We start from the raw sequence: 22,798 nt of genomic DNA on the forward strand, positions 1-22,798 counted from the left end.
GCCAATGGGCGGAAGGAGAAAGAGGAGAGATCAGCCAGGGCAGGAGGAGATGAAATGAGTCAGGCTGGTTTCAGCATTTCCTCAACACCAAGAGCAGCCTGACCTCTCTTTTCCATCCATAGATTCGCAAATCAGGAATTGTTTGAGCTGTTCTATCCTCAGTCCAGGATGAGCATCCTGATACAAGAACTTAATTGTGTTTATATCTATCACAGAACCATATTTGTCTAAAAATAATTTTAGTATGGAAATCACTTGTGGATGGTGGACTCATCAGATTCTGCTGGGACATTGCACATAGCTCAGGGAAGAGTGAGATTGTTATTAAATTGTTTCCTGTTCAACTGTGGTCTTTTGGCCATGAAGAGAAACTTTCTGTGCCTCTGAGTCTCACCAGTTCCTGACCCCCAAAGGACACAAACCTGATGAGTTGTGGTTCCCACCCCAGTGGTGGCACTTGGACCTTCCTCCATACCCAGAGCAGAGCTCCCTTGTCCCAGAGAGTCCCTGGCAATGCAGGGATGAAAGAAACAGGACAGGCTGTGGGGATCAGGGGCAGGGCACAGCCAGGGATTTGGAGCCTGGTTGTGAGCCCAGGGCAGGACCTGGCCCTTTGCCGTAGTGAACCTTATCCAATTGTCCTGGGCCCATGGATGGCTCCAGCCTGTCTAGATCCCTCTGCAGAGCTTCCTGCCCTCCAGCACAGCCACACTCCCACCCAGCTTGGGCTCACCTGGGAACTGACTGAGGGTGCCCTCAATGGCCTCATCCAGATCAGCAATAAAGAGATTTCACTGACTGGGCCCCAATCCTGAGCCTTGGGGACACTCCTGGATGTGACTCCATTCCTCAGCTGCTCTGAGTGCCGGGGGTTGGCTGAGGGAAATGGTGGGGATGTGTGTCAGGGATGTGTGCCAAGGCCTGAGCCCCAGCCCCTGGCCAGGCAGATTCTGTCCCTCCCTCCTTGCTCAGGGCTCTTCCCGGGATGAGCACTGGCATGTGGGGATGTGCAATGGCAAGGGCAGGAGCATGGGGCGGCCCCTGCCAGGCTGCTGAGCAGGGACGAGGAGGCAATGAGGCCCCAGCCCTGCAAGGGTCAATTGTCCCCTCCTGGCCCCAGGGCCAGCAGCCTTGGCCAAAGTGCTGCCCATGTTGGCTCTGTCAGGGCTGTCTTGCAGCTGCTGCCCATCCCTGTGCCCTGTGCAGCCCAGGCTGTCCCACGGTGTCCCTGCCCTGCGCCTCTGTCCCTGCAGGCTGTCGGCATCCCCCGGCTGCCCCACCTGGCTGGCCCCTTCCTTTGCTGACAGCTCTGCCTCCTGCCTGCCTCTGCCTGCCCACACAAAGCCTTGGGCTGCTCCAGGCTCCTGCTGGGAACGTGCTGCACCACAGCCCTGCCCTGGCAGGGAAATTCCTTTCTCCTGGTGCCAGTCTGGGCCTCCCCAGTTGCCCTTGGCATTAATTCTTTCTTTCTCTGGCTGTTTTCCACTATGTCAAAAGGATCCACTATCCCTGAAATCTCCCTTTAAACACTCTCATGGCTCTGCTCCACTGTCCTCAGTCTCCACCCTACTGAGCACAGAGCTCCTTTGTCCCTATACAGTGCTCATGTTCCCAAGGCCTCCAAACCCTTCCTTGGGACATCTGTGAGCCCTCTCCAAGGTGTTTCCAAATGAAAACATTCAGCTCATTGTCTAAGAAAATCACCAGAGGACAGGGCCAGCCTGAAATGACTGTCCTGGTTACTTTTGTGTGGGAGCAATCCTTGGATATATGGGATTTTGGAGGCCAAATTCTAATTTTGGCCATGGTCCCTGGACAAGAAGGTCAGTTCTTTTCCATAGGACTGAAGGAACAGAGCCCCTCTGTTTCAGGTGCAGATGAGAGGTGACCACCAGAGGCCAAGGCCAGCCAGAGCTGGCAGGTTTTGTTTCACAAGATACCCTTGCATTGAGGAAATTTTTTAGGGAGAGTACCAATTTTGGCAATGGGCATCTGAAAAGTCAGACAGGTTTTTTCCACAGCATGAAAAGCACGGAGGCCCAGTGCTCCAGGAGCTGATGAGAGACAGCCCTTGACTTCCTAAGATCAGCCAGAGCTGTCACGTAGCCACTGGGTGACCAAAGCAGCCAGACCTGTTCCATGTTCCCTGAGTTCCATGAGGCCCCACAGTGTCCCAATGGTCCCTTGCTTCCAGGTGGTCCTTGGGGATGTGGTTTTGAGGTGATGATGGTGCTGCCAGGGTGCTGGTGGCACTGGGTGAGCGTCAGGGTCTCTTCCCACCTCAATGACTCTGGGATTCCCTGCTGAGCACTCTGGCACAAATCGTGTCCCATGCGTGCTGTTTGGGGCTGGCCTCAGCAGTGACTGTGGGGATGGGCAGTGGCAGCCCATCTGCCGCAAGATCTGCCAGCCTTTGGGCCCTGCCTTCTCCTTCAGACAGCTCCAGGATGCTGACTTCATGCCAGCTGTCATCCTCCTCCTCCTCCTCCCACAGCAAGGGAGTGGGCCCGAAGCTGAAGATGCTGTTACCTTCACAGCAGTCCTGTGGCAGGTCTGTGCTGCTGCTGTCTTCCTCCATGGAATCATCTCGGAGTTCTCTGAGCTCTGGTTCACTGCAGTCTGCCCAGCTGCAAAGGTCTTGGGAGCTGCTGACATCTTGGGACAGCTCTGGCTCTGCCCCACCTTGGCACTCTTGGCAAAGCTCAGTCTGGCTGTAGGATTCCCAGTCTTCATTGCTGCCAGCTGAGGTGCTCTTCTTACTCTTCTTCTCTGCCAGCACTGAGCCCTGCTCTGCCTCTTCCAGCTGCTCCCTGGGGCTTTTGGCTCCGAGTGGGCTGGCTGAGGGGCTGGCCAGGCAGCAGGGGCTGTCTGGAGCAGGCACTGGGCTCTGTGTCCCTGCTGATGGCACCTCCTCCCTGGGGGCAGAAGAATGCGCCTGCTTCTCCCGCCTGTTCACACTTCCTTCCCCTCATTGGCTCAGCTTTGGCTCAGTCACCTCCTTTTCCATTGGGGGCAGCTCCTGGACTGTTGCCCTTTGTTGCCACTGGTAGGGCTGTTGCTGTGCCCCCTCTCCCCACAGCACCCTCACAGCCGCCTTGCACTGCTGCAACTCGTGGGCACTCATTGCTCTGCATGGGGACGCTTCCTTGGCTGCCATTGCTCGCACCGACTGGGACAATTCACAGCTTGTTGCCTTTTCTCTTAGACCAAGCTCTCGAGCCCCAACATCTGGCCCCTTGTCATCTCTGTCAGGTTTCTTCTCTTCCTCCTCCTCCTCAGTGTCTGACCGTGGCCAGGCTGAGGCACCCACTGCCCCCACCAAGTGCCCGCTGAGGGCCTGGTCTTGCCCCCAGCTGGGCAGGGGGCTGGGTGACTGGAAGGAGTTGAGCTTTCTCTTGCTCTCTTCCATGTCGGAGCTCCTGTAGCACGGACAGATCCCAGAAGCTGCTTCCTTCTACGAGAGTAGCTCTCACGAGACTGGGCACTCCAGGGCTCTGTGCTCCTTATATACACTCTCAGTCATGGTGGGGCTCTCTGATGTCACAATGGTCTCTGGACACCACCATGCCCTACATCATCAAGGGCCCTGCATCACAAAGGGCCACACCCAGCACACTTCAGCAGCTGAGCCCACTGGAAACTGCATTGAGAAGCCCCTGGCCTTGGGCACTTGCAGCCCTTGCTGTGCCCAGGCCCTTCCCGCAGTCTCACAGTGCACCGACTGTTTCACTGTTATGAATATGAACGAGGCCAAACTTTCTCTGGAGAAAGAGGTTCTCGTTTATTAAAATACCTGCAAGGAATGGAGTACCCAGGATTAGCCCAAGCACCCACACAGCGAGCCAAAACCAGAACAGTCCGCTACAGCCAAATGCACTGGGCTCTCTCCAGAAAACAAGTATCCAAACAGAAGAACGCCGACAATACCAATCTTCCCCCATTTATAGACTCCTTTGAGTCCAGGATTGGTCCATTTTGGATCCGCATGGTGATTGGTCCATTTCCAGGCTTTTCATTGGCCTTTAGCGCCATTCATTCTGGACCAATCTTTTCTGCAGGGCTTCAAATGATTGGTCAGATCTTCCATCCAATCACTCTTTAACCTCGCCTTGCCCCACTAGACTGCCCGTCCAGCAAACCCTGGACCCTTCTCCTAGAACATTCTAATAACCCCCCCAACCTCTTAACATAATGCAATTAAAATAACATAATAATACAATGTAATTCAACTATACCTTAATTTCACAAAACTTTTCCTTATAACACAAGCAGGCAGTTTAACACAAGCAACTATTTCACTGAGCTTAATTAACAAAGAAATAAAAACTATATCTTTAGAACAAAGTTACTTTAACATCACACATTTAAAATCCCTTTTAATATTTGCAAAAACCCAATATTATAATATTTATCTATAACAGGGTGAAGGAGCCCTGTCCCAGGCTCTGGCCCTGGGGGACACGGGGACACTGCCAGGGCATCCCTGTTCCCCTGTGCCACCCCCAGGGCCCCAGCCCCCCGTCCCCGTGTCAGGCTCTGGGGTCGATCTCGAGGAACATCCTCTGGGGGAGGCTGCGGGACTGGAGGCGTGGGGACCCAGGGGGACAGGGGACCCCACTGCACATGAGCAGGGTTGGACTGCTCTGGGGGGAGCTGTGAGGGGGGCCGGGGCAGAGTGACCTCCCCAGTGACCTCACACAGCCCCTGTGATGTCACACTGTCCCTTTGATGTCCCACAGCCCCTGTGATGACACAATCCCTGTGATGTCAAAGAGTCCCTGTGACCTCACACAGCCGCCGTGATATCACACTGCCATCTGTGATGTCACACTGCCATCTGTGATGTCACACAGCCCCTGTGATGTCACACAACCACTCTCTTGTGTCACATAACCTTGATATGAACTCATTCATCTGCTGTGTGATTTCACAGAGCAGCTTTGTGATGGACACAGTCACCCTGTGATGTCACAGCCTTCTCTGTGACATTACACAGCTGCTCTGTGATATCATACTCTATGTCACAACCCACACTGTGATGTCACAGAACCACCTTGTATGATGTCACAGCTGGCTCTGTGATGTCACAGCCCCCTCAGTTCTGTCCCCCAGCCCCTTGCTGACATCCCAGCTGCTCTGTGCCTCCATGACACAGCCCCAAAGGTGCTGCTGTGACACAGCCCCCTCGGGGACATCCCACAGCCCCTGCCAGTGCTGAGCCCCTGTGAGCTCTGTGCCCTGCCCCTGTCTGTGCCCTGCTGGTGTCCCTGAAGGGCCCTGGCAGTGCCCCAGCCCTGATGGGCTGTGCACAGGAGCTGCTCCTGGCCAGAGCTGTCTCTCTGCAGCGCTGCCCTTGCCAGGAGCTGCCTCTGGGCCAGGAGCCCGGCCCAGCTCAGCAGCACAGACACAGCACAGGGACTTTAATGACCCTCTGGGGCTTTGGTGCTCTTTGCATCAGACTCAGTCTCTCAGAGTGTGCTCAAAAAACCTTCTCAGGGACTCAAAAAGAGGGTGAAACACTGAAGTTTCTCATACTTTAAATAGATCCATCTGAGGGACAGGACTGAGAAAACGTCCCCAGGTTCCAGGTAGAGCAGAACACTGGTGGCAGTGATGACAGCTGGGGACAAGCGAGGGAAAGGTGTCTCTGCTGCTGAGCAAACCTGCACCTCTGTCCCTGCAGGCTGTCGGTATCCCCGGTTGCCCCACGTGGCTGGGCTTTTCCTTTGCTGACAGCTCTGCCTTCTGCCTGCCTCTGCCTGCCCACACAGAGCCTTGGGCTGCTCCAGGCTCCTGCTGGGGACATGCTGCACCACAGCCCTTCCCTGACAGGGAAATTCCTTTCTGCTGGTGTTCAGTCTGGACCTCCCAAGCTGCACTTGGTGCTATTAGGACTTCTTCAGGCTTATTCCTACTATGAAGAAAAGCTCCAGCTTCTCTGAAACCACCCATCCATCCCTCCCAGGCTATTCCCTTTCAGTCCTCAGTCTCTACACCACTGACCACAGAGGCCGCAGACTCTCCCTGCTGGTTTTGTGATGAGGCCTCCAAACCCCATTCTGGGAGATTTTTGAGTCCTCTCCAAGGTCTGTGAAAAGGGGAAAATAGCATTTGAAGTTATTTTCTCCTAAATCCTACAGTGACAGAGAACGGGTCAGTATTTTTAAACTGAATGGGGACAAATTAACATTTGTTAAAAGGAGGAAATAATTTACAATTAAGAAAGTGGCAAGAAACTGCAGCTGTTTTTCCAGAGAAATGGATTCCCCATCCCAGGAATTGTCCAAGAGAAGGGGCTTTGTGCAACCTTGCCCCTTGAAACCCTCTCATCCCCAGTAACAGAATTCCTGCATTGTGGGTTCTCTGATGTGCTGGGTGCCCTCACAAGGCTTCTGGCCAGAATGTCTGCTGAGGGCAGCCAGGCTGCTGCAGGGGCAGGGACCTCAAAGCCATCACCATGGCAGCCCTGTCCCCTGGGCCTGGCTCTCCCCTTTCCTCTGCCCGCTGCCTTGGCTCTGCTGGCATGAAGAGTTTTGTCATTCATATCTTGTCCCCAAGGTGCTAGGGCCAGTGGCTTCCCAGTCAGGCTCCTGGGGCAGAAGTGGCTTTTCAGAGCCCAGCCAGGAATGAGCCCTGAGGCAGCAGTTCTGCAGTGGTGGCCACCAGGCCGGGCTGCCAAGGGAGGCTTCTGGCCATGGCCTGCAAGCAGCTGCTGCTGCCAAGGTGCCTTTGGTGCCTCAGGCTCCCCCTGCCACAGCTCCCAGCACGGCACTCTGCCCTTGTGCCCGAGGCCTTCCCTGTGCTGGGGCTGGCCTGGGGCTTTTCCTGCAGCGGGACCTGCCCTGCTCATGGCACAGGAGAGGCAGTTCCTGCTGGAGCAGGAGGCTCTGCCTGCAATGGGCTGCAGCAAATCCAGCAAGGCCCTGTGTGCAAAGCCCCCAGTGGGAAATGAAGGAGGGGAGTCACACTGCTTTTGGGGTGAATAATGCTGAAACCAGCCTGACTCCTCCATCCCAAAGTTCAACATCCTCAGAGGGAGCTGAAGCTGTGGCAGAGCTGGAAAAATCCCCAGAGAAAGGAAAAACCAAGTGACACCACTGAGAGCTTCTGCAGAGCTGCTGAGCTGGCCCAGCCTGGGCACATCTGACTGACAAGGCAGCACCTCAGACAAGGAAAGCCCCATCCCAAATATTAATGGCAGCATCTCCTGACATTTCCCTTCTTGGGGGGTGTGGAAATTCCTCCCTGCAGTGGGGACACCCCTGAAGGTCACTGCTCCAGCCTGAGTCGAAGGGATTTGCCCACAGTCATTGGTCTGCAGGAGTAACATCAATCTCTGCATAATTACAGATTTTGCTTTAAAGCAGTTCCTTTGAAATAATTTCTTAGTGCCCTATCTAATATATTATACATCTCTTACATCCTGGTTAAATATTTATGATTTAGGCAATTTTCTCTAATCATTACCATAATATATCATACATATTTATATAAAACTATCTGGTGTGCCATCCCTAATCCTGTGGGACAAATTCTACAAAGATTTAATTCCAACTTTATAATTCTTTACACACAAACTCTGTAAAAGTCTGGAACTCGGATTGGAAACCACTGCTCCAAGGCTCCTCTCACAGAAGGAGTTGAGAAAGCCTGGAGGTCCTTGGGGGTATCTGTGGGTTTGTGGGGGCTATTGGGGCTCCTTTCTGCACCTTGTGACGCAAGAGGAGCTTCTCTAATAAACATTGCCTGAAGCTCCCACTGTGCCCATGGCAGGAACCCCTGTGAGTGTCTGGGACATCCCAGATGTTTGGCAGCCTGGGGACTCCTGGGATTTCACTGTGGAGCCCCCCATGAGTGCCTGTGACAGATTGGTGCTTTTGCAGTCCAAGGTGCCCTGGGATGTCACCATGGAATGGCTGTGACTGCCTCTGACCACACGGCTCTTTACCATCCCCAGAAAGCCCTGGGAGGTCTCCATGGAGCCCCTGTCTGTGCCTGTGACATTCCAGCTCTGAAAGAGCCTGGAGACTCTTGGAAAGTCCCCATGGAGCCCCTCTGAGGGCCTGTGACGAATCTGATCCTTAGCAGGCAACCATCACCAGGATCCTGTTGCTATGGTCAGTTTCCATGGCAACCATCACCAGGATGCTCTGTTGCTATGGTCAGTTTCCATGGCAACCATCACGTGCCCCCTGTTGCTGTGGTCAGTTTCCATGGCAACCATCACCAGGCCCCTGTTACTATGGTCAGTTTCCATGGCAGTTCCATGGGACCCCATGCCGGGGGTGGTTACCATGGACACCAGCTCAGGCCTGCAGACCGAGCCCGTTGCCATGGCAACCATTGGCAGCCCCATCCCCAGGCTCATGGGATCCCAGAACCACAGAATTGGCTGAGCTGGGAGGGACCCATCAGGATCCTCCAGTCCAACTGCTGGCCCTGCACAGGACACCCCAACAATGCCAGCCTGGGCCTGGCAGCGCTGTCCAAATGCAGCTGCAGCTCAGAGAGCCCTGGAGCTGGGACCCTTCCCTGGGGAGCCTGGGCAGGGCCCCAGCAGCCTCTGGGCAAAAACCTTTTCCTGACATCCAAGCTGAGCCTGCCCCAACTCAGCTGCAGCCGTTCCCTCCACTCCTGTCCCTGGGCATCAGACGGAAGAGGTTCCCACAGCCCCAGCCAGAGACCCGCTCCCAAGGCTGCTGCCATGGCCACCAAGGCTGGGACCAGCTGGGATGCTCGGTTTCCATGGGCCTGACATCCAAGCTGAGCCTGCCCCAACTCAGCTGCAGCCGTTCCCTCCACTCCTGTCCCTGGGCATCAGACGGAAGAGGTTCCCACAGCCCCAGCCAGAGACCCGCTCCCAAGGCTGCTGCCATGGCCACCAAGGCTGGGACCAGCTGGGATGCTCGGTTTCCATGGGCCAGGGTTCAGGAATGGGATTCCCCAATTTCCTGCTTTCGCTAAAACTGCGCCGTCCTCGCTGCCCTCCCGCCTCCCCTGGAAAGCACAAAAGGCGAAGATCCCGGGCTGGGATAAGAACAATTCATTGGGAACAGCAATGAGATAAGGAAGAAGCAGAACAGAAACAATATTGCTAACAGAAGGGATAAATGAAACTGTTTACTGGGAAAACTACAACACAGCCACCTGGCTCTTCCCAGAAACATATATCCCCCACCTGGAAAGGACACCCTTCTCCTGAGGGAGACAGTTACTTTCCTGCCCCTGGCAGTGACCTGAGGTGGGAGTGAATGTAATGACATGCCAATGGCCAGACCCTCATGTTCGTCAGTTCCACACCATGTCATTGACAGGGGAAGGAATAGGGAATAGGTGTCTTCCCAGCATGGATCACAGGGAACATGGATCACCCAAGCTCTTCCCAACACAGTTTTCTCATGGGGGATGAAGCTCCTCCTGCAGCTGGGGCATTTCCATCTTCCCTTACTGGTGCCTGCGTTGGTGTCTGGTCAAGTCAGTGCTGCTGGTGGACCTCTTCCCACATGTGGCGCACTGGTAGGGCCTCTCCTCAGTGTGGATGTGTAGGTGGGTGACAAGGTGGGAGTTTTGCTTGAGGCCCTTCCCGCAGTTGGGGCAGCAGAAGGGCCTCTCATCTGTGTGAATCTGCTCATGCAGGAGGAGATTGGAGCTGCTCTGAAACCTCTTCCCACAGGTGGGGAACTCGTAGGGCCTCTCCCCACTGTGGATGCACTGGTGCCTGATGAGGTTGGAGTTGTGCTTGAAGCCCTTCCCACACTCAGGGCAGCAGAAGGGCCTCACTTCTGTGTGAATCCGCTGGTGCTGGAGGAGATTCCAGCTGGTGTGAAACCTCTTCTGACACTCAGGACACTCGTAGGGCCTCTCCCCAGTGTGGATGCATTGGTGCCTGATGAGGGCGGATCTGTAGCTGAAGCCCTTCCCACACTCCTCACACTTGTAGGGCCATTCTCCAGTGTGGATCATGTGATGACAAATCAGGGTGCTGCTCTGCCTGAAGCTCTTCCCACACTCCCAGTACTTGTGGGGCTTCTCCCTATCATGAAGCTGCTCATGGACCACCAGCTCTGAGCTCTGGCTGAAGCTCTGCCCGCCTTCCTGGCTCAGGCTGGGTCTTTCCTACTCAGAGCACTCTGGGCTGGGTTTGCAGCCCATCCTTGTGTGGAATTGCTGGGGCTTTTCCTCCCTATTGGCTTCCTCTGCCCTGGAGTCACTCATAACAGCTTCTTCCACGAGGTTCTGCTGTGGGGATTTGTCCTTCCTGGTCTCCATCCTCATCTCTTTGTCTGGGGGCAGAAGGACAAGGAGAGAATGGGATTTGCCTCCGTGCCAGAGGGAAGGGGAAGGAGATCCCCCCAGTGCATCCCCGGCAGGACAGCATTGGCAGCAGGGTTGTGCTGCAGCCAGGGGCCGTGCTGGGCTGGGAGATGGAGCAGGAGAGAGGGGAAAGGGGCACTGACTTCCTCTTCACCTGCGTGGATATCCTGGGGCATCTTCCTCTTCCTCGCAGCCTCCTTCTCCATCTGACAAAGGTTTCGGGATGGGAAATCCTGTTTTGGGAGAATAACAAGGGATGAGCACTTTGAGTTTTTTTCTGTTTGGAGGCAAACCTGGGAGACAGTCTAAGCTAGAATTACAATTTAATAAGAAAATGAAGATCAAGGCAATGATACAGAAACACTGCCTTAAACTGACCGAGTCAGGATATAACCTGACACCCTGTTGGTCAGGGTGGTTGCAGCAGTCCCATTAAATGGTGGCTGCAGTTCTGTTGGAGTGATGAAGGTGATTCTGTCAAAACAGTGATCCTGTAGAAGGGTCTGGTCTTCCTCTGAAGGTCCAGTGGTGGTTATGGAGCTCTTGTCCTCTGGGAATCCAGTAGGCAAGCAGCTCCTGGTATTTCCAGCCTCAGCTTATATCCAGGTAGGAATGCTTGGATCCTCCCCTTGGGCCCAGCATCCCACAATGGGAGGATGGAATTTTATCAGTCCTGCAGTGACACTCAATGGCCCATTCACAGAAGATATCTCCCCTGGAGGGCGTTATCAGGGCTGAGTCATGGAAGAGATAAAGAACACTGCCCCACCTGTTTATAAGAGTTGATGAAGATGGGGATTGAAAACATGCATTTGGTTACATCTTGCATGGCAACCTGAAACAGTGGGGTAATCCCTGCTCAGGGGGTGAACACCACCCCCCTTACCCAAACTGGCTCAGGTGTAAAACCCCAACCCTGGGAAGGCCACACACACAGGGGACAATGTCACACTTGCCCTGTCTCTGTCTCTGTCTCTCTCTTGCCCACCCCCCTTTTCTCTTTCACAGACTGGGGGGCTTTGCCAAATCTAAGAATATTTTGTCTTTTTGTCCCTATCAACCTTGTTAACACCTACACAGAGCTTTACCTTCCTTTTCAAAATGTGAATTCGGCCAAATTTCCACATTTCTTTTATCAGAATGTGCCAGCAGCTACACTGGAGCTGAGCAGGACTAATGGAACTTGGAATTGCCACAAATTTGCTTCTTTTGTCATTTTATTAAAGTTTGGGGTTTTTTTGCATTTCCATCAAAAGTGTCTTGTGGGAAAAGCAAATTAAAGTCATTTTTTGGAGGGTTAAGTTTGATTTCTGAGCAGAAAAAATTTTACTTTGTTTCTGTCACCCCAGAGAGGGATAGAGACCCCCCCAGCCTCCCCAGGTGTGAGAAGGTTGGAGAGCCCCCCAGCCCCGAGCACCCTCAGTGGTGAGAGGGACACAGAGCCCCTGGTCCCAAGCCCTGCACAGGCATTGCCTGAGGCCAGAGGGATGGAGACCCCCTGAGCATCCCCCAGGGTGAGGGGACAGAGACCCCCGAGCATCCCCTGGGCTGAGAGGGACAGAGACCCCCCTGAGCACCCCCTGGCCCAGGGGTGAGAGGGAAGGAGACCCCCCAGGCATTCCCTGGGGTGAGAATGATGGAGACCCCCTGGGGAATGGCCTGGGGTGATTGGCCCTGGGGACAATCGCAACAAATTCCTCCTGAGCGTCCCCGAGGATAAGAGGCACAGAGACCCCTTGAGCATCCCCAGGGCACTGGACAAAATAAATTAGGCAGAAATCAAACTTAATCCTACATAAAATACTTTCATGAATATTTGATTTTCCCAAGAGTCACATGTGATGAAAATGCAAACAACTCCCAAACAGGAATAAACTGACAATAGAAGAAATTCTGTGGCAATTCCAAGTTTCATTGGTTCCTGCACAGCTCCAGCTCAGCTGCTGGCAGGTTCCAATAAAAGAAAAGTGGAAATTAGGCCCAATACAGATTATTAAAAGGAAGGGGAAACTTTGTGTAGCTGTAACAAAGGTGACAGGAATGAAGAGAATACTGATTCTCACATTTGGCAAAGAACCCAAGCCTGTGAATTCCAGAGTTATTTGGGAATTTAGGTACTTGAGCTGGGCTTTTTGTGGGATTTATAGCAGCCTTGTGTTCCTCATTATGGGGTGAATGAACCTTGTCAGTCTCGCTGGTATCATTTGCTCCCTTTCCTCCAGTGATTTTAACAAACATTTCAAAGAAGGACAAAAAAACATTTTCTTTTTCACTGGCCACCTACAACAGCCATTTTCCTCATCAGTTCTCCCATAAGTTGCTCAGAGGAAGCTGTGTCCAAATTTCCAAGAGTTCCTCCAGAGAGAACCACAACCTCCTCATAGGAGGGAACCATGCTGTTGTCAAAGGCACTTGGGGTCAGAGAACAGTGCCCTGAACCCACTATGGCAAAATAATGTCACAATCTGGTTAAGAAAATTGCTGGAGAGATGCCTCTGCCCCAATTAAGGTCCTAAAAAGACCAAATCCAAGGTGGATTTTATTGAACAGTAAATGTGAGGTAGAGAGAGAGATGGAAAGAAAGAGAAGAGGGAGGAGAGTAAGGGAGTGACAGGGACCGAGACCTCACCTGGAGCAGGGCGAGTGTGACATTGTCCCCTGTGTGTGGACCTTCCCAGGGTGGGGGTTTTACACCTGAGCCAGTTTGGGTAATGGGGGGGTGTTCACCCCCTGAGCAGGGATTACCCCACTGTTTCAGGTTGCCATGCAAGATGTAACCAAATGCATGTTTTCAATCCCCATCTTCATCAACTCTTATAAACAGGTGGGGCAGTGTTCTTTATCTCTTCCATGACTCAGCCCTGATAACGCCCTCCAGGGGAGATATCTTCTGTGAATGGGCCATTGAGTGTCACTGCAGGACTGATAAAATTCCATCCTCCCATTGTGGGATGCTCCGCCCAGGGGGAGGATCCAAGAATTTCTACCTGGATATAAGCTGAGGCTGGAAATACCAGGAGCTGCTTGCCTACTGGATTCCCAGAGGACAAGAGCTCCATAACCACCACTGGACCTTCAGAGGAAGCCCAGACACTTCTACAGGATCACTGCTTTAACAGAATCACCTTTGTCACTCCAACAGGACTGAAGCCACCATTTAATGGGACTGCTGCAACCACCCTGACCAACCTGAGTCAGGTTATATCCTGACTCGGTCAGTTTAAGGCAGTGTTTCTGTATCATTGCCTTGATCCTAATTTTGTTTTTGAATTGGAATTCTGGCTTAGACTCTCCCTCAGGTTTGCCTTCAATCCGGTGCAAAATTTAGTGTGCTCATTCCTTGTTTTCCTCCCAAAACAGGATTTCCCATTCCTAAAACTTTGCCAGATGGAGGGAGAGACTGCGAGGAAGATGCCCCAGGACACCCAGGCAGGTGAGGAGGAAGTCAGTGCCCCTTTCCCCCTCTCTCCTGCTCCATCTCCCAGCCCAGCATGGCCCCTGGCTGCAGGACAACCCTGCTGCCAATGCTGTCCTGCCGGGGATGCACTGGGGGGATCTCCTTCCCCTTCCCTCTGGCACGGAGGCAAATCCCATCCTCTCTTTGTCTTTCCTCCCCCAGAGAAGAAGCTGAGGATGGAGACCAAGAAGGATAAATTCCCCCAACAGAACCTTGTCAAAGAAGCTGTTTTGAGCAGTGCCACGGTGCAGAATTCCAACTGGGAGGAAATGCCTCAGAGATCCCAAAGGAAGAGGGGCTCCAAAGCCAGTCCAGGGTGCTCTCAGGAGGAAAGACCCACCCTGAGCCATGAAGGTGGACAGAGCTTCAGCCAAAGCTCAGAGCTGGTGGTCCATGAGAAGCTTCATGATCAGAAGAAGCCCTACAAGTGCTCAGAGTGTGAGAAGAGCTTCAGGCAGAGCAGCACCCTGATGAGCCACCAGATGATCCACACCGGAGAATGGCCCTATGCGTGTGGGGAGTGTGGGAAGGGCTTCAGCTACAGCTCCGCCCTCCTCAGGCACCAATGCATCCACACTGGGGAGAAGCCCTACGAGTGTGCCCAGTGTCAGAAGAGGTTTCAGACCAGCTCCAGTCTCCTCCAGCACCAGCAGATTCACACAGATGAGAGGCTCTTCCGTTGCCCTGAGTGTGGGAAAGGCTTCAAGCGCAACTACACCCTTGTCCGCCACCGGCGCATCCACAGTGGGGAGAGGCCCTACGAGTGTCCTGAGTGTCAGAAGAGGTTTCACACCAGCTCTGATCTCCTCCTGCATGAGCGGATTCACACGGATGAGAGACCCTTCCTCTGCCCTAGCTGTGGGAAGGGCTTCAAGCGCAACACCCACTTCATCAGGCACAAGCAGACCCACACTGGGGAGAGGCCTTACGAGTGTGGGGAATGTGGGATGAGCTTTAGCCAGAACTCTAACCTGATCTCCCACCAGAAGACCCACACTGGGGAAAGGCCATACAAGTTTGGGGAATGTGGGATGACCTTTAGTAGGAGGCCCCCACTGATCATCCACCAAATGACCCACACTGGGGAGAAGCCCCACAAGTGCCCTGAGTGTCAGAAGAAGTTTCACACCAGTTCTCATCTCGTCCAGCACCAGCGGATTCACACGGTTGAGAGGCCCTTCTGCTGCCCTGACTGCGGGAAGGGCTTCAAGCACAACTCCACCCTCATCATCCACCAGTGCATCCACACTGGGGAGAGGCCCTACGAGTGTCCCCAGTGTGGGAAGAGCTTCTCCAGCAGCTCTCACTTGACCAGACACCAACGAAGTCACCAGTAAAAGAAACCCTGCCCATGCCCCAACTGCAGGAAGAGTTCATGCACTGCTCCAGCTTTTTCCCCATGGGAGAACCCACGTTGGGAAGAGCCCTGGGGACCCATTTTCCCTGTGATCCATGCTGGGAAGACAGCTGTACCTTTTCCTGCCCCTGCCAATGATAGGATATGGGATGGAAGAACATGAGGGTCTGGCCATTGCTCTGTCATTACATTTACTCCCACCTCAGGTCATTGCTAGGGGCAGGAAAGGGACTCTCTCTCTCCCTGAAGAAAAGGGTGAAATTTCCAGACAGGGGAAATTGTGGCCAGGCAGACCCAGTGAATTGTGTTTAGTTTCCCTGTAAATAGTTTTTCTGTTATCAATAAAATTTCTGTCCCATTTGTTCCTTATCTTGTTGCTGTTCCCAATAAATCGTTCTTATCCCAGCCCGGGATCTTTGCCTTTTGTGCTTTCCAGGGGAGGCGGGAGGGCAGCAAGGGCAGTGCAGTTTTAGTGGGAGCAGGAAATTGGGGAATCCCATTCCTGAAGCCCAGCCCATGGAAACCGAGAATCCCAGCTGGTCCCAGCCCGGGTGGCCATGGCAACAGCCTTGGGAGCGGGTCCCTGGCTGGGGCTGTGGGAACCTCTTCCCTCTGGTGCCCAGGGACGGGAGTGGAGGGAACGGCTGCAGCTGAGTTGGGGCAGGCTCAGCTTGGATGTCAGGAAAAGATTTTTTGCCCAGAGGCTGCTGGGGCCCTGCCCAGGCTCCCCAGGGAAGGGTCCCAGCTCCAGGGCTCTCTGAGCTGCAGCAGCGTTTGGACAGCGCTGCCAGGCCCAGGCTGGCATTGTTGGGGTGTCCTGTGCAGGGCCAGCAGTTGGACTGGAGGATCCTGATGAGTCCCTCCCAGCTCAGCCAATTCTGTGGTTCTGGAATCCCATGAGCCTGGGGATGGGGTTGCCAATGGCTGCCATGGCAACGGACTCTGGCTGCAGGCCTGAGCTGGTGTCCATGGCAACCACCCCCAGAATGGGGTCTCCATGGAACTGCCATGGAAACTGACCATAGCAACAGGGCCTGGTGATGGTTGCCATGGAAACTGACCACAGCAACAGGGGGCACGTGATGGTTGCCATGGAAACTGACCATAACAACAGGATCCTGGTGATGGTTGCCATGGAAACTGACCATAGCAACAGAGCATCCTGGTGATGGTTGCCATGGAAACTGACCATAGCAACAGGATCCTGTTGATGGTTGCCTGCTAAGGATCAGATTCGTCACAGGCCCTCAGAGGGGCTCCATGGGGACTTTCCAAGAGTCTCCAGGCTCTTTCAGAGCTGGAATGTCACAGGCACAGACAGGGGCTCCATGGAGACCTCCCAGGGCTTTCTGGGGATGGTAAAGAGCCGTGTGGTCAGAGGCAGTCACAGCCATTCCATGGTGACATCCCAGGGCACCTTGGACTGCAAAAGCACCAATCTGTCACAGGCACTCATGGGGGGCTCCACAGTGAAATCCCAGGAGTCCCCAGGCTGCCAAACATCTGGGATGTCCCAGACACTCACAGGGGTTCCTGCCATGGGCACAGTGGGAGCTTCAGGCAATGTTTATTAGAGAAGCTCCTCTTGCGTCACAAGGTGCAGAAAGGAGCCCCAATAGCCCCCACAAACCCACAGATACCCCCAAGGACCTCCAGGCTTTCTCAACTCCTTCTGTGAGAGGAGCCTTGGAGCAGTGGTTTCCAATCCGAGTTCCAGACTTTTACAGAGTTTGTGTGTAAAGAATTATAAAGTTGGAATTAAATCTTTGTAGAATTTGTCCCACAGGATTAGGGATGGCACACCAGATAGTTTTATATAAATATGTATGATATATTATGGTAATGATTAGAGAAAATTGCCTAAATCATAAATATTTAACCAGGATGTAAGAGATGTATAATATATTAGATAGGGCACTAAGAAATTATTTCAAAGGAACTGCTTTAAAGCAAAATCTGTAATTATGCAGAGATTGATGTTACTCCTGCAGACCAATGACTGTGGGCAAATCCCTTCGACTCAGGCTGGAGCAGTGACCTTCAGGGGTGTCCCCACTGCAGGGAGGAATTTCCACACCCCCCAAGAAGGGAAATGTCAGGAGATGCTGCCATTAATATTTGGGATGGGGCTTTCCTTGTCTGAGGTGCTGCCTTGTCAGTCAGATGTGCCCAGGCTGGGCCAGCTCAGCAGCTCTGCAGAAGCTCTCAGTGGTGTCACTTGGTTTTTCCTTTCTCTGGGGATTTTTCCAGCTCTGCCACAGCTTCAGCTCCCTCTGAGGATGTTGAACTTTGGGATGGAGGAGTCAGGCTGGTTTCAGCATTATTCACCCCAAAAGCAGTGTGACTCCCCTCCTTCATTTCCCACTGGGGGCTTTGCACACAGGGCCTTGCTGGATTTGCTGCAGCCCATTGCAGGCAGAGCCTCCTGCTCCAGCAGGAACTGCCTCTCCTGTGCCATGAGCAGGGCAGGTCCCGCTGCAGGAAAAGCCCCAGGCCAGCCCCAGCACAGGGAAGGCCTCGGGCACAAGGGCAGAGTGCCGTGCTGGGAGCTGTGGCAGGGGGAGCCTGAGGCACCAAAGGCACCTTGGCAGCAGCAGCTGCTTGCAGGCCATGGCCAGAAGCCTCCCTTGGCAGCCCGGCCTGGTGGCCACCACTGCAGAGCTGCTGCCTCAGGGCTCATTCCTGGCTGGGCTCTGAAAAGCCACTTCTGCTCCAGGAGCCTGAATGGGAAGCCATTGGCCCCAGCACCTTGGGGACAAGATATTAATGACAAAACTCTTCATGGCAGCAGAGCCAAGGCAGGGGCAGAGGAAAGGGGAGAGCCAGGCCCAGGGGACAGGGCTGCCATGGCGATGGCTGTGAGGCCACTGCCCCTGCAGCAGCCTGGCTGCCCTCAGCAGACATTCTGGCCAGAAGTGTTGTGAGGATACCCAGCATATCTGACAACCCACAGTAAAGGAATTCTGTCCTTGGGGAGGGGATGGGGTTTCCCTATGTCAGGTTGCACAAAGTTCCTGCTCTTGGACAATTCCTGGGATGGGAAATCCACTTCTCTGGAATAACTGTTGGAGTTCTGTGCCATTCTTATAATTGTAAAATATTTCCTCCTTACAAATGTAAATCCACCCTTATTCAGTTTAAAGATATTGACCCTTTTTTCTGTCACTGCAAGATTTGGGACAAAATAACTTTGATCACTATTTTTCCATTTTAACAGACTTTGGAGAGGACACAAAATCTTCCAGGATGGAGGCCTCATCACAAAACCAGGATGTAGAAGCTGATAGCTCTGGGGTCAGTGGGGCGGAGACTGAGGACAGAACAGGAATAGCCTGGGAGGGATGGAAGAGTGAGATTCTGGAGCTTTTCTTCATAGAGGATATAGGCATGAGTAGAAAACAATGGCACCAAGGGCAGCTGGGGAGGCCAAGACTGAACACAAAGAGAACAGAGTTTCCCTGGCAGGGCAGGGCTGTGGTGCAGCAGGTCCCCCAGAAAGAGCCTGGAGCAGCCCAAGGCTTTGTATGGGCAGGCAGGGGCAGGCAGGAGGCAGAGCTGTCAGCAAAGGAAGGGCCCAACCAGGTGGGGCAGCTGGGGGATGCCGACAGCTTGCAGGGACAGAGGTGCAGTTTTGCTCAGCATCAGAGACACCTTTCCCTTGCTTGTCCCCAGCTGTCATCACTGCCACCAGTGTTCTGCTCTACCTGGAACCTGGGGACACTTTCTCAGTCCTGTCCTTTAATGAGACCCATTGACCCTTCAAAAAAACTTCTGTATTTCAATCTGACTTTGAGTTCCTGAGAGATTTTGAGCACACTCTGAGAGACTGAGTCTGATGCAAAGAGAACCAAAGCCCCAGAGGCTCATTGAAGTCCTTGTGCTGTGTCTGTGCTCCTGAGCTGGGCCGGGCTCCTGGCCCAGAGGCAGCTCCTGGCAAGGGCAGCGCTGCAGAGAGACAGCTCTGGCCAGGAGCAGCTCCTGTGCACAGCCCAGCAGGGCTGGGGTGCTGCCAGGGCCCCTCAGGGACACCAGCAGGGCACAGACAGAGCTCACAGGGGCTCAGCACTGGCAGGGGCGGTGGGATGGCCCAGAGGGGGCTGTGTCACAGCAGCACCTCAGGGGCTGTGTCACAGAGGCACAGAGCAGCTGGGATGTCAGCAAGGGGCTGTGTGACAGCACAGAGTGCTGGGTGAGGTCACAGATTGGGCTGTGACATCACAGAGTTTGGTGCGTGATGTCATAGAGCAGCTACGGCATCATAGAGTGGACTGTGTGACATCATAGAGAAGGCTGTGAGATCATGGCATGACTGTGTGACATCATAGAGCTGGCTGTTAGGTCAAAGTATGTGCTGTGACCTTACAGAGTGTCAGTATGACATCGCAGAGAGGGTTTTGTGACATCACTGAGGGGTGTTGTTACATCACAAAGCAGGCTGTGACATCGTAGAATAGGGTTTGAGGCCACAGAGCAGATCCTGTCATCATAGAAGGTGGCTCTGTGACATCAGGGAGTGGGTTGTGACAACACTGTGTGGCTGTGTAGCATCATAGAGGAGGTTGTGACATCACAGAACAGATTCCAACATCACATTGTGGCTTTCTGAAATCACAGAGTCTTTTGTGACATCACAGTGCAGCTGCATGACAGTCCAGGCTGACATCCCAGAGTTGGCTCTCTGACATCACAAGGGTGCTGTGTGACATACCAGAGTGGGCTGTGACATCACAGGTTGCTTTGTGATATCACAAAAAAGCTGTGTGGCATCATAGGGGGTTCTGTGACATCACAGGATACTGTGTGACATCACAGGTGACTGTGTGACATCACATGGGCTATGTGACATAACAGAAGTTCTGTGACATCCCAAGAGCCGTGTGAGGTTACAGAGATGGCTGTGTGCCATCACAGGTGACTGTGTGACATCACAGGGATGGTGTGACATCACAGGGGCTGTGCGACATCACAGGGGCTGTCTGAGGTCACTGGAGAGGTCACTCTGCCACGGCCCCCCTCACAGCTCCCCCCAGAGCAGTCCAACCCTGCTCGTGCACAGTGGGGCCCCCTGTCCCCCCGAGTCCCCCCGCCCCCGGCCCCGCAGCCTCCCCCAGAGGATGTTCCACGAGATCGACCCCAGAGCCTGACACAGGGACGGGGGGCCGGGGCCCTGGGGGTGGCACAGGGGGACAGGGACCCCCCGGCAGCGTCCCCGTGTCCCCCAGGGCCAGAGCCTGGGCCAGGGCTCCTTCACCCCGTTACGAACGAGGCCTTGAGAGCGCTGAAAAGATCCCCAGCAAGGGATCAGCAAAAACCAGGTTTAATATTAAGGGACAGAAGCACAAATTTCCTTGGCAAGAGTCACTGTGTTCCTGACTGGACACTTCAGGCACACCAAGGAAACAAAGGAACAACAAAACCAAAACAAATCCAGGCAATCAAACCAGGAACGAACCAAGAACTGTCCATGTGAGTTTGTGTTACAAAAGGACAGTGAGGGCAAGGATAAAAGGAATATCGCTCAAAAGGTGAACACAGACCAAACTTAACAGGACTTAAATTATACCTTAATCTTAATTGATATCTTAAACATCAGAGTTTACCAAAAGAACAGCACTTAACAGTATTTAACCTAACTTATACCCTATGACTTAATGATTTAACAGTGGAAAAATAATTTACAATATTCAACTTTGCTTATAACTTATATTAAACATAACAACTTAGCAAAAGAAAAACTCTTAGCAGCATTTAACTTCGCTTAGACCTCATGACCTAACCTCACTTACAGGCCTGACTGACTCAACTATCCAAGGCAATAAAACCCCTCAGAGAGCAGCATTTCTTCAACATTTCCCCAGCACAGGCACACCTGTGTGCACACAGACACAAAGAGTCAGTGCAAGGCACCTGTGAGCAATTCCCCTGAGGGCAGGCAATGCTCCCTGTGGATCCTTGCAATTCCCCTGAGGGCAGGAAATGCTCACTGTGGATCCTTTGGCATCTCCCCAGAGGGTGAAGGGCTGAGCCTGGAGGAGTGGGGGGATCGGCCCAGGCTCCGTCGTTGTTCAGGATCCCCGAGTGCAGCAAACGGGAGAGTTCCCGGCTGGGAGAGGCCCCACTCAGAGGGAGTCGCTGGCCCAGGAGAGCTCCAAGGGCTCCTTTTGGAGCGCTGTTTGCAGGGCCCCAAGAGAGGGGCTTCAGTCCCAGCAATGGTTCATCCTGGCTGAACTTGGCATCAACAGCTTTCTTTGGCAGTGTGAGAACAGGGATGTTGTGCCACTGAGGGAACAGAAACAGTTCCCAGGGCTGCTCCTAAAGGAACCAGGAGCTGGTTGGGCAGCAGCAGTGGCTGGAGCAGACAGTGTTTGTGATGAGCTGCAGAGGAGCTGAGCCCAGGGGCTGTTGGCCAAGGCCAAGGCCCAAGGAGCACTTCTCAGCTGGCAGGGCGGCCTGAGGAGGCAAGGGGGGAATGCAGCAGCACAGGGCCCATGGAACCGAGGGACCATTGTGACCCTGTGGGGCCCTGTGACACCAAGGGACCATTGTGACACTGTGGGGCCCTGTGAGACCAAGGGACCATTGTAACACTGTGGGGCCTCATGGAATCATGGAGAGCACTGTGACATTGCTGGGCCTCATGGAACCAAGGGAACCGTACTGATGCTGGTTGGCTCCATGGAATGTAGGGTTCATTGTGACACTGAGAGGCCCCATCAAACCAAGAGTCAATTGTGACACTGCGGGGCCTCGTGGAACTGTGTAGACCATTATGACACTTTGGGGTGTCATGGAACCAATGGGCCATTGTGACACTGTGAGACCCCATGGAGCCAGAGGTCCATTGTAACATTGCAAGGCCTCATGGAACCATGGAAAGACCATTGTGACACTTCACAGCCTCATGACACCAAGGCACCATTGTGACGCCTTGGGGCACCCTGGCACCAAGGAGACCATTGCAACACTGAGAGGACTCATGGAATCATGGAGACCATGGTGACACTATGAGGCCCCATGGAATAAGCAAAGCATTGTGACACTGTGAGGCCTCATGGAACCACTGAGACCATTGTGGCTCTGGGGGTCCCCACAGATCCAAGAGGGCCATTATGATACTGTGGGAGCTTCTGAAACCAAGAGGCCATTGTAACACTTAGGGCTGCATGGAACCAAGGCTCCATTGTGACATTGCAGGGTCTGATGTCATCCATGGTCCATTGTGACACTGTGGAACCAAAGGAGACCATTGTGACACTGCAAACCCCCAGGGTCCAAAGATCCACTGTGACATTGCAGGATCATGGAACAGAAGAGTCACGTGACATTGTGGGGCCTGGGGAACCACAGAGACGATTGTGACACTTCAGGGCAGCATAAAATTAAGGGAACGTGGAACAGACCTGGCTGCTTTGGCCTCCTGGGCCTCCTTACTGGTCCAGCCGACCTTGGCATGTTGAAGGTCTCTTCTCATCTGCTACTGAAACACTGGGGCTCCATGCTTTCATTACTATGGAAAAGAACTGTCCTTCTCCAGGTGCCCATGGCCTGAATTGGGATTTCACCTCCAACATTGCCTATTGTGAGAGACTGGAGAACATGGTTGGCTCAAAACATTTCATGTGTGGGAGGTGACAGGGAAGGTTCAGCCCTGTCCTGCCTAGAATCCCTGC

The 22,798-nt window shown here is 53.5% G+C and overlaps 1 pseudogene; it reads left to right on the plus strand.

Moving 5' to 3' along the window:
• The window catches only part of LOC134433393 (zinc finger protein OZF-like), a 498,900-nt pseudogene that overhangs the window by 67,910 nt on the left and 408,192 nt on the right, over window positions 1-22,798 (plus strand).

Source organism: Melospiza melodia, unplaced genomic scaffold (genome assembly GCF_035770615.1).
Source record: "Melospiza melodia melodia isolate bMelMel2 unplaced genomic scaffold, bMelMel2.pri scaffold_18, whole genome shotgun sequence".
Taxonomy (NCBI): domain Eukaryota; kingdom Metazoa; phylum Chordata; class Aves; order Passeriformes; family Passerellidae; genus Melospiza; species Melospiza melodia.